Genomic DNA, 10,902 nt, shown 5'->3' on the forward strand with positions numbered 1-10,902 from the left:
GCTCGCAGCAGGTCACTCTGCGATAACGATTCTCTCTATCTCTATCTCAATTTCTGTGTGTGTCTCTTGCTCTGTCTCTGTCTCTGGGGGCTGTGTTTCTCTCTCTCTCGCTCTCCCTCTCTCTCTCCCTGTCTCTTTCCCACAGTAGCAGGACTGCAACAACATTTTGACAGTCAAAACAACTCTTCACTCTGCTGCTCATAAGTTTTGGTAGTAAGTTTAAAAACTGCATGCACAATGTGATTTTTAAGATCCCACTCCTGATTGCTCCCAAAGTTACTATCTTTGCTTATACGCACCCACGATTTATGAATGAATATGGTAAATAAATGTTGGAAACTTATATGATAAACAACTTGACATTTCTTTTTCCACTGTCCACATCAAAGCAAGAACTGCCCTTTCCTATAACTACTTCATAAAGTCCTGATACACATCTGGTATTGGAGTGCCTCGCCATTATCTCTTGCCCGGGGAGACTTCTATGTGTACTGGCTGACAAAGTGAGAGAGGAAGTGGAAAATCAAGAAATACAGATCCCTCTGAAAATATTGAAATAGCAAGGCCAATTTTCCTTCTTTTTTTTGCTACATGCTTGGGTTTAAGATCAAAACAGGAATATGTGACCATAGATCAGGATTTTATATTTTGGTTCCTGATATTTCCTGATATTTTAGCACAAAATATGGCACCTTTTCTAGAACAACACCAGGGCCCATCATTAAGAATCACACTTAAAGTTAATTTGGACTAAAAATATATCAAGCCCAGGATAGAACATAAAAGTTATTTAAGAAGTTTCCTAGTCTTAATTTCAGCGAGCAATGGGACTGCTCCTAGGAAAGCTTGAGACGTCACTGATTATGACACCGAAAGCCACAAAGTAGGCTGCAGATTTTAGTGGGTGTTGTAGTTTTGACAGGTTTTTGTAGTTTTAAACTGTGGAAAAGTGAAATGGTGAAATCAGCACCAGTTGAAGATTTCTGCACACAGACAAAATATATAGATCTTTGACTCAGCTGTGTGAGCTGACTGCTCCAATCGCAACTGTTAAAGTTTCTATAATAGAGCAGCGTAGGACTGTCATAATATGATCAAAATTACTTTAAAAAGAAAGTGAAACTAGAGAGAGGATGAGACCCATTTGCTTGCAGAGGAGGTAGTAAAATGCAAATAAATAAAGGAAAATTCTGCCCTACTCTTACCACTAAAGATGTAAGTGAGTAGACAGCAATTTGTGAAAGCATCAGTGCCACCTGTCAGTTTGCCACACATCCCCCTGAGGAGTGTAAAGTACGGTCATGTTAATAAAGTGATCAAATGCTACTTATAACAGGGAATCTTCATGTTTAAACATATAATATTTTAACTTTATATATATATATATATATATATATATATATATATATATATATATGGGCCCATATTTTTATTTAGGCAAAATAATAAAAAAGAATAGACCTAAAGTAAATTAGGGTAAATAATTAATCAATATCACACTTAAGGTCGTGCCGATACTTTGTAGCCAAAGTTAAAGAGAATAAACCAGGGAGGTGTTGGACTGAAAATTCCACTTTTTCCGCTTTAGAATGACGGCTACCTTCTGGGGTTCCCATGTAGTGTAAAATGGAAAGCTAGTGCGCTATATAGGGTGTACAATCTCTTTTATCACACACCACGCAGTGCCTTTGATCAAGGGTTAGAGAAGGATATTGTGTTAGAAGCTAGTTAGCTTTGTAGCTCACGTTACTTGTAAACAAAAAAACAAGGATGGTTCAGAACCAATTGAGAACTACTTAGAAGCAACTACTAAGGAGGCTTAAGTGTTGTTTAAGATGGAGTAATGTTATCACATGTGTTTTCTTGCTGAAAGAGCTTTAGCGACTGGTTTTTGGCAGGCAGCTGCTTATCCCCTTCTGTACCAGTCTGACAACCGACTAATCAGATTACTTGGTTGGAACTAACTGTTGTATAAGACTCAATATTTGGTTTCATATCCCTTGATTTCTACTAAATCAAGCAAATTACCCACTGACATTACTGAACTGTTACATTCTGTTTCGGTAATGCTTTTACAAGCTTACACCACGGTCTCATATAGTTTTTGTGTGTATTGGGGATTGCACAATTGGTGTGAGTGTCTTGGCCAGTCTAAAACCTTCCATGTTTTTCCCACTTGAAGAAATCCGTTTTTGTGTTGGCAGTGTGTTTTGGGTCATTGTTTTGCTGCGTGATGAGGTTCCTCCCAATTAAATTGGGTGTGCTCCTCTGTGAACTAGTGGATAAATTATTTATGTAGATTCCTGAATTCATTTTATTGCTACCATCATGAGTTATATTATCAATAAAGATTAAAGTGCCTGTTCCAGAATTAGCCATGCAAGGCCAAGCAATGACACTACCTCCACTGTGCTTGATGGATGAGCTTGTATATTTTTGGATAATTTTACCCTCCACATTTTGCCCTTTATAGGCAAAATTATAGCCCAATAGGGAAAGTGGTGGCTTAGGTGTTTGAGGCTCTGGGTTGCTGATTTTAGGGTCTGGGGTTCAAGCCCCACCAATGCTGGGTTGCCATTGTTGGGCTCGTAAAATTGGATAAGAAAGGAGGAGTACAGCATAACAGCAGAGGAAAATAAATCAATTCATCAAACTTTTCCTCCAGTTCTTACTGCTGAGGAGTGGTTTGCATTTCGTGGTATAACCTCCTTATTTCGACTCAAAAAGACTTTATGAGTCTTTCATGCCTGCATCATATCAGTTGTTCATGATGTCAATGATTTTTTACAGCTCTCTGCTGTTATTTCCCTTGGCTGACATGTTGGATGACTGGTTGATAGTACACCACTGATTTCTTTATTTTCCAGGACATAAAAAAGACCAATATTAATTGTTTAAACAATCCTTTTTACATGGTTAACCTGGAAAACAAAACATGCTTGTAAGTAAAATTTTTCAGTAGTTTTGATCATATGAAAAATGAGTGGGTTCAAACATATCTAAATGTAAATATCAGGAACCTGCTGCCCTATTCATCCTTCGATCTAAAACCCAATGTCCTCATTTTATAGCTTAAACAAAAGATTTGGCCTTGCTGTTCCAAATGCAGACAAAAGGTGTGCAAGGCCCTGGCATATAAATACCCACACATTCCACACAGGCTCCAGGGTATTTGGTCATTGTATTTTGGCCAGCAAACTTTTTCTAAAATAACATCTGTCAATCATGTATAAAAGAAACGTTCATTTACAAAATAAAGGTCAAGGTTTGCTAGGGGACGAAAAACATCTTTTTACTATCTCTCTCTCGCTCTCTCTCCCATCTCTCCATGATTCAGTCATACTGAATTTATCCTTGTTTACAAGATTGAAATGATTCAATGGAGATGTTTATAATACAATATCTTTTTTTTTTTTTACAAGACAAGGACATTCTACAGAAAAACAGTCTACAGAAAAAAAGTGTGATTACATCATGTGTATCAAGTTTAATCCATTACTTTGCTTACATAAAATTACTACATGACACTTCAGTAATTGGTTTAAGAAAAGCAGTAATTCTTCAAACAGAATTCAGCATTATTACATCTAAATGGTTTGATTAGACACTGAGTAAATAATATTCCATATGCCTATAAAAGCAGTCTCACTTGACTGACTTTATGAACTTTCATTTAATAGAATATTCATTCGTTTTTATCTTTTCATACTTTCATCAGTCATTCCTAAATTTGGTTTAGAAAGACAAGTTATTTCACAGAGTCTGAAACACCACTATATGATGTGACAGTGTCATAACTGGTTGATATTGGAGAACTTGGCCTCTCATGAAGGATGCCTGCATCTGTTTCTTACAAAGTGTGCTCACAGGAAGTAATTGAGAAGTACAGAACATCACTGAAAAGCATCTGTAAAGCAACAAAGCACCAACACAGATTTAATTTCTGGCCTCATTAGCAAAACACTGAGCCCCTTGATTCTTTGCATCTTATCCAAGTGCTCTATCACGTTCTTCCTGTGTCTCATTACTGGTGTTGTAAAAGCACTCCATTCAATAATCACTCAATAATCAGCCTAAATCAAAGGTTACAGTTAATCTTATATAAGTTAGGCAACTATCTGATGAAGGTCAATGCAATGTTTATTGGAGGCATTTGGAAAGAATCAGAACAGAGTAAGACATATTTTTTACAACTTGGTTATTACATAAAAAACACTTTTCCCACATGCTTGTCATATCACTTACATCTCTAAAGATGCTGCATGACCCACAGTGTTAAGATGTAACCAATAATAATCACATTGTCAGTATTATCAATTTGGTCCAACATACAGTAGGAGTTTTTAATCTGAGAATGCAGGCGCGCAATGCAAACCAATTCTAAATGACCTAACTGGTTTTGTGGACCAAACTGCCCATATTGATACTATATTGATCTAAAGGAGCTTCATGTAAGTATCTTCAAATCTGTATAGCTCATAAATGTAGCATTGCAAGCAATACATTGAAATCTGACTGGATACTTATTATGCCTGGCAAAACGGCACCATGCAGCATGCCAATACATTTGTCCTTGGGAATTCAAACAACTGTCAGCACTGCGCAACCAACGCTCCTTCATTAATCAACACTAATTAAGAGTATTGATTGAGCCGAACATCAGGATTTCCAACTGAAAGGGTTTACTAGAGTGTAAACTGGAATCATTACATGCAGTGTCAAAGCCTGAAAAGATTTGAAATCAACGTCTGCCCTTGGAGGCATCACATGGCAAAAGGGATGGAAATGATAAAAGAAATAAGAGAGAAGAAAACACGCATGTTTCTCTCTCATTACGTGCTGTCAAACTGAATCAGATCTAGAACTCTGCTGAGCAAAGGTGAATACTCACTCAATTTCATTGTTTAGGGGCTCCTCATGCACATACATACAAATGCATAAACACTCATACATTAGCCTAACAAAATATCAGCACTCAACACACACACACCTCACCAAGGTTATGTTCAGCTGGCCTCAGGTCAGGCATTTAGATTGAAACATTAACACAATCAAATTGTACGCAAATGCTCAAGTGTGTTTAACCTGTTTTTATTTAAACAGCACTATGCTGCAAATACAAAGCAGGCAAACCCAAAATTAGACAGAAAGTAAAACCCATCAAATAATCTTAATGACTTTTAAAGGTATTAAGGATATAGTGGATCTTTGGTATAAAAAGATGGGAAATGGGAAAAAATTTAGAAAACATGAGTTCTATAAGATCTATAAGATCATCATTTGCTCACAAAGATCAAACACTGGGAAAAAATAAACATATTTGCAAAAAAGGCACTGTTTAATTAGCCTAAAAGCACAGGTCAGTAAACAAAAGCTGCATTACTGTATTGCCACAGTACAGTTATGACAGTTATGACTTTTTGACTGATTGCTGCATAGCTACTAACTAATGCAAGGCAATACGCCATCCAGTATGCCACAGACATAACACCGGGGTACGACTCTTGACAATTAACTAGGACAAACATCATGGTGATATTTCATGCAGCAAGCGTTATATTAATATTATCAATCTTAAAATCCATTTAACACATTTCAAGGTTACAAGCACGCTGTACACAATAAAACGATCCATGATTGAAAAACTTCAAAGACAGTTATTCCAAAACTCTTTCAAATATCACTGTACAAATAAAATGCTGTGCAAAAAAAATATTGTCGTATAGAATCTGAATTTTAAGTGTGGAAGTGTGAATCTGAGTTTAGCCAAATCTTTTATTCAGCAATTATAATGCATTATAGATATCCCTATTGCTGGTGCATCAATGATAAACTATGAGGGAATGCCATGCAAAGATATGAAAGTAAAATACAGGGATGAAGATCTAGGTATGGAGCACTTACGATCATCCGTCACCCATTAATAATATGCAATGGCTCTTGTAAATGCCACTTACAGTGAGAATAAGCTTAACTACCAATATGACTATGAAATAGCAAGTCAACATTTCAACCTATTGCTATTATGTGAGAAAAAAATTTTTACAATATAGAATTTATAAATTATATACAAGTGTCTATATTTGTTTATTTATTTACTTACTTAGTTGTTTTTACAATGTGTTTTCTTTTGCACAGCGCTACACAATAAAGCTGGCACGTTGCCTTGCTCAATAGAGCCATCTAGTGGCACAAAGTGTCAACTGCCTTGATTTAAAAAAAAAAAAAAAAAGTCGTAAAACTCAGCGAGCAGAAATAAATAGGTTAGTGGTCCCTGCATATATTTTTGGAGTGGTGCTCGTATCACAGCTGCAAGCTGAGCCAAAAAGGTCATTCTAGTCCATAAACCTTGCATCACTTCTATTTCTGAGTGGGCGTGGATTAGTAACAAATTTTCTTAAGTAAAATGGGATTTACAGTAGCATTAGTTAAATGTGTAGTTAAAGCTGAAGTCTTCTTGTGTAGTGTAAATAAAAATGAAAGAAAGTTGGATCAGTTTGACTTTGGCCCTAATGATGGGATGGGATAGCCCCAAAACGGTATCAGCACTGTTATTTATCACCAGCTAAAGCAATTTAATAGACCTCGTGCACAGAGTCAATTAGAAGAAAACATCTGTGCTGTGAGCCACACAAGCCTTTATTGCACATTGAATTACGGCAACTCTTCATCACTGAACTCCAGATCGATAAAGGCAAGCGTGTGTGAAGGGGATGGTAGAATTAACAAAAAGCTTTTTGTAAAACAAGTTGATTAATAAAATAGGGCTTCCTTTCGTATAAAAATATTTTGCATATATTTTAATTACATTCCAGCTTGTGCGTAGCGCACAGGGTTAGGCTATAGGTTTGTTATTAGTTTAGTAATGTAGGTGTGCAGCAGTATGCACTACGCCGCTGGAATATAAAGAGAGGGAACGGTGTGAAAATCCTACCGGAGGCGCAGCATCTTCTAAACACAGCTTAACAGAGTTCAGGTTAATGCCATGGGACAATAATGGGACACGGGACAATTATTGTCTAGGGTTGTTTGTTTTTTTGTTTTTTTTTGCATTTTTATCACAATTGTTTAAACTGGTCTTTTTTTTCGCTCTCACGTGCATGACAGCGTTGTAAAGCCTTTTAAACTCGTTTGCGTTTGGTTCTCCAGGCTCAGTGAGAGCGCAGCGACACCGCAGGGGAACCGGGCCAAAAGTCCACCGTGGTGTTAATACGAATATAACGACTAACAGAGTCTAGTAAAACAAGAGCCGGTTTACATATGAACATCGGAAATTAAGCCTACCTCAGAACCTTCGGGGTTTTCTTCCCTGTTTTCAAGCCGTCGCTCGGCGTCCGTCCACCCGCGGGCGTCGTGCGGGAAATTTTAGTCCCTGCTTTCTCGTATAAAATTCAGTTCTCTGTTTTTATCAGCATAGAAATAGCCATTTAAATTTTTCATAAGGTTTCGCAATCGATAAGAGAGGCTGTGCGAGCAGGGTACAGGGCTGTGGAGCGTGTTGGAGAGCCTGCGCACTCCGCATCAGCAGCAACACCGCGCGCTCGGCTTCCCCACTTCAGCTCAAGCGCGCGGCCCCGTTTTAAACTCACGTGACGTCAGCCACCTGCGGTGGAGCCGCACGTGCCCTGGAACGTTCGGACTCGCTTTGAAAATGCGCGCGCCATCAGCTCATCCGTCTGTTCATTACTTTTCACTGGTTAACTTCGTACCTTCATTAGCCTCCCATCACTTAATAATTCATAGCCTCCATTCAGCCTCCATTCACTCCTGGTGCAAATTCTGTTTCATTTTTGATCATTGATCGTGGCTTGTGTCTACAGTGTTTTTTTGTTCATTTAAAGATTTATTTGCATCCTATTCTATTTCTTTTCCGCTCGGTTTGATTAATCGTTTATGAACTGAATAAATGCAAGCCACGTTGATGATAGGCACTACCAGCTTGGGCTGCAGATCGTTGCGCGTCTGTAAAAAAAATGCTCCATTATGCACCAATCTGCTGCACAAACTCGCCAATGCAAAAAGCGACCCACTTCCAAATTTTCTTTGATACCTCTCTCACCGCTTTTATGAAAGCGTATGAATCTTCTCATAAGCTCATTCACGTAAGCTAAAAAATCATCCTCTTGCTTTTACACCTTTAAATATGGTACAAGATTAATCGGACATTTCATTAGAATAAGATCAGATGTATGGGTGCCTGCTACTTCAATGTAAATCCAGTAATTACCGAGATATTTTTTTCCACTGGCAGGCTGCTGGGGGACGGCTACAGGTTCCATGATCTGCTGATTAAGCTATTCTGTTTTGGTGAACTGTTCAGAAAGTTCGTGTATATTAACTTTTTATAAAATTCTACTAGTCTCAGTAGTGGTACAGTAGGAGCAACAGGATAAGTGACTATAGCCTGTCATTAACGTATGGAATTCCTCAGAAGGGAAGAGATGAATAAAAGATAGAGAAAAAAATAGCCAATAATTAATAAATAATTAAAACAAACAGATCAAGATAAAACATAAATAAACAGGTCAAAATAAAATATTCAAAGTCCTCTGGGCGCTTCTCTTCCTGAATTTTTCTTTTGCCAATTATTTGCGGAGCTCTGGGGGCTTTTCTACTGCCTCTGAAAAGGACAAATGGGTCTCCTTACTTGTAAGATCAGGGCTTGTTTTCTTGGTATATAATAAATAGCAAATAACTGGTAATGTTGGGCCCTTCGTACTTTCATACTATATCCAAAAAAATAAATAAATAAAAATCAGAAGAAGGAGGTTTAAGGATAAGAGTAGTTTAAGCTTAAAATATATAAGGAAAAAAATACTTCTATATACATGCTTGCATGATTAAACAGGAAGAAAAGAGTACACACACCACCACCACCACCATCACCTCCACCAGTCAAAGGTTTGGACACCCCAGTCAAAGTTTGACACGAAAAACTATGAAATAACGTAACAACAACAAGTACAACAACAGCTGTTCTGGAAGGGTTATTGTAAGACAGTACAGAATTGTCATGTGCATTTGCAAAAAAAAAAAAAAAAAAACATTTATAATGAAACATTATATCTCATCAAGACCATTTAAGGAAAGCAGGAATAAAACACACCTCTGCTGCAGAGGTGAAGTTGAGGGTTTAGGGCCTTGCTTAAGGGGTCAACAGTGGTAACTTGGTGGCCATGGGGTTTGAACCTGGGATCTTCTGAACTGTAACCCAACGCCTTAACCACTGGGCCAGTGCTCACTGCATATCTGGGGGAGGTGACCGGCTACAGAATTACCTTGGGGCCCTCCCTGATGGTGTTGCATGATGGATAAGTAGTGTATCTGTCTGTATTTTGCAGCATTGAGGACACCATTAATCCTGACCAAATCTCTAACACAATTTGAGGAATTGCAGCCCCAAACTTGCCGGAACCTCCACCATGGTTTATTGTTGCCTATAGACACTTATTATTATACTGTACAATACTACAACCTGTCTACTGCTACCACCAAATATTTTAGATTTTGACTCATCAGTCCAGAGCACCTGCTGCCATTTTTCTTCACTCCAGTTCCTTGCGTAGTTGAGTTGCTTAGCCCTGTTCATACATCAGAGTTATGGCTTTTGTGCCACAATTCTTACATTAAGACCACTTCTGGCCAGACTTCTCCCAACAGTAGATAGGGATACCTGGGTCCCATTGGTTCTTCTGGTAGTTCTTTGCTAAATACACTGATGGACATATTCTGATGTCAAAGGGAAGTAAGCATAATGTCTCTTTCATCTGCTCCATTAAGATTCCTTGGCCAGCCACTTCATCTATGGTACTCAACATTTCCCATTCTTGTGCTTCTTTAAAATAGCTTTTTGCAATCTTGAAACTGATCTAAATAAGTTGCCTGGGAAGGACCCAGGTGATGCAGTATAACTACCATGTTTTTGGTTGATGTGCTCAGTCTTTCCATGATGTAAGACCTGTAAATGACCTATGGCATGTCTTCTACAACCTCACACAATGCTGTTCCTCAGCCAGGTTTAAGTGTTTTATACAGCTTTTTCTGTTTTACTTAATGACCATGTTTCAATATATATATAAGATTGATATACATATATATTATTTTTTTCTACATAATAACATTTTTATACTATTTTTTTTTTTTATTAAATGGTGACAGGATCTTGGGCATACAAGGCTCACCCATGCCCTGTGAGACCAACAGCCAGCTACTCCATTTTAATTCCACAGTAAAGCCAATGCAGTACACCACAAATCGGCAAAAAAAAAGTCAATGCTGCCCACAATAGAAAGGTACCAGAACTTCCACTTCACAACAACCTGCCACTCAAGGGGCACAGCAGGCAAACAATTGCCAAGCCAATGTCCAAGTTCCCTAGATTCAATGCACGGAGGTCCCACCTTGCAACCCACAGCATCCAAAGCATCACCTGATAACATCCTGGTTCCAGAAACCAGAGATGTATGAAGTCGTACCCCAAGGGGTCAGAGCTGTCCAGGTGACAAAAAGAGAACCTACACAATACTGAGCAAAATGTTTTGCATTGTAATATTATGGCTAAGCGGTTTATCTACAGTATGTGTCATAGTAATGGTTATATTCTGATAATTTCTACAGATGACATCTAATTTTCCACAGAACTACTGGTCAATTTGTTGAACAAGTTTTCTTTTATCTATTTAATTATAAGGATTAGTGTGTACGGCATGGGGTACATATGTGCAAAAAAGAGCTAGCTTCGAACTGATACATTTTGTCTGTGAGCAAACCAGTTTGTATGAAACCATCGCACAAGTCACCCAACTGCTTGAGGGGTCCTGTCGGTAGGAATCATGTTGCTGTTGTGATAGCCATAGACTGCAGTACAGAAACACTTTACTGACAGCATTACTAGGCAATCAC

At 38.1% G+C, this 10,902-nt stretch overlaps 1 non-coding gene across 1 annotated transcript; it reads right to left on the minus strand.

The window, feature by feature from the left end:
* Positions 1–10,772: 10,772 nt before the first annotated feature.
* On the minus strand, positions 10,773–10,902 carry LOC128528397 (small Cajal body-specific RNA 14). The gene has a single exon (XR_008360949.1). It is a non-coding gene; the product is annotated as a small Cajal body-specific RNA 14 (non-coding RNA).

The sequence above is a fragment of the Clarias gariepinus genome, chromosome 7, assembly GCF_024256425.1.
Source record: "Clarias gariepinus isolate MV-2021 ecotype Netherlands chromosome 7, CGAR_prim_01v2, whole genome shotgun sequence".
NCBI lineage: Eukaryota > Metazoa > Chordata > Actinopteri > Siluriformes > Clariidae > Clarias > Clarias gariepinus.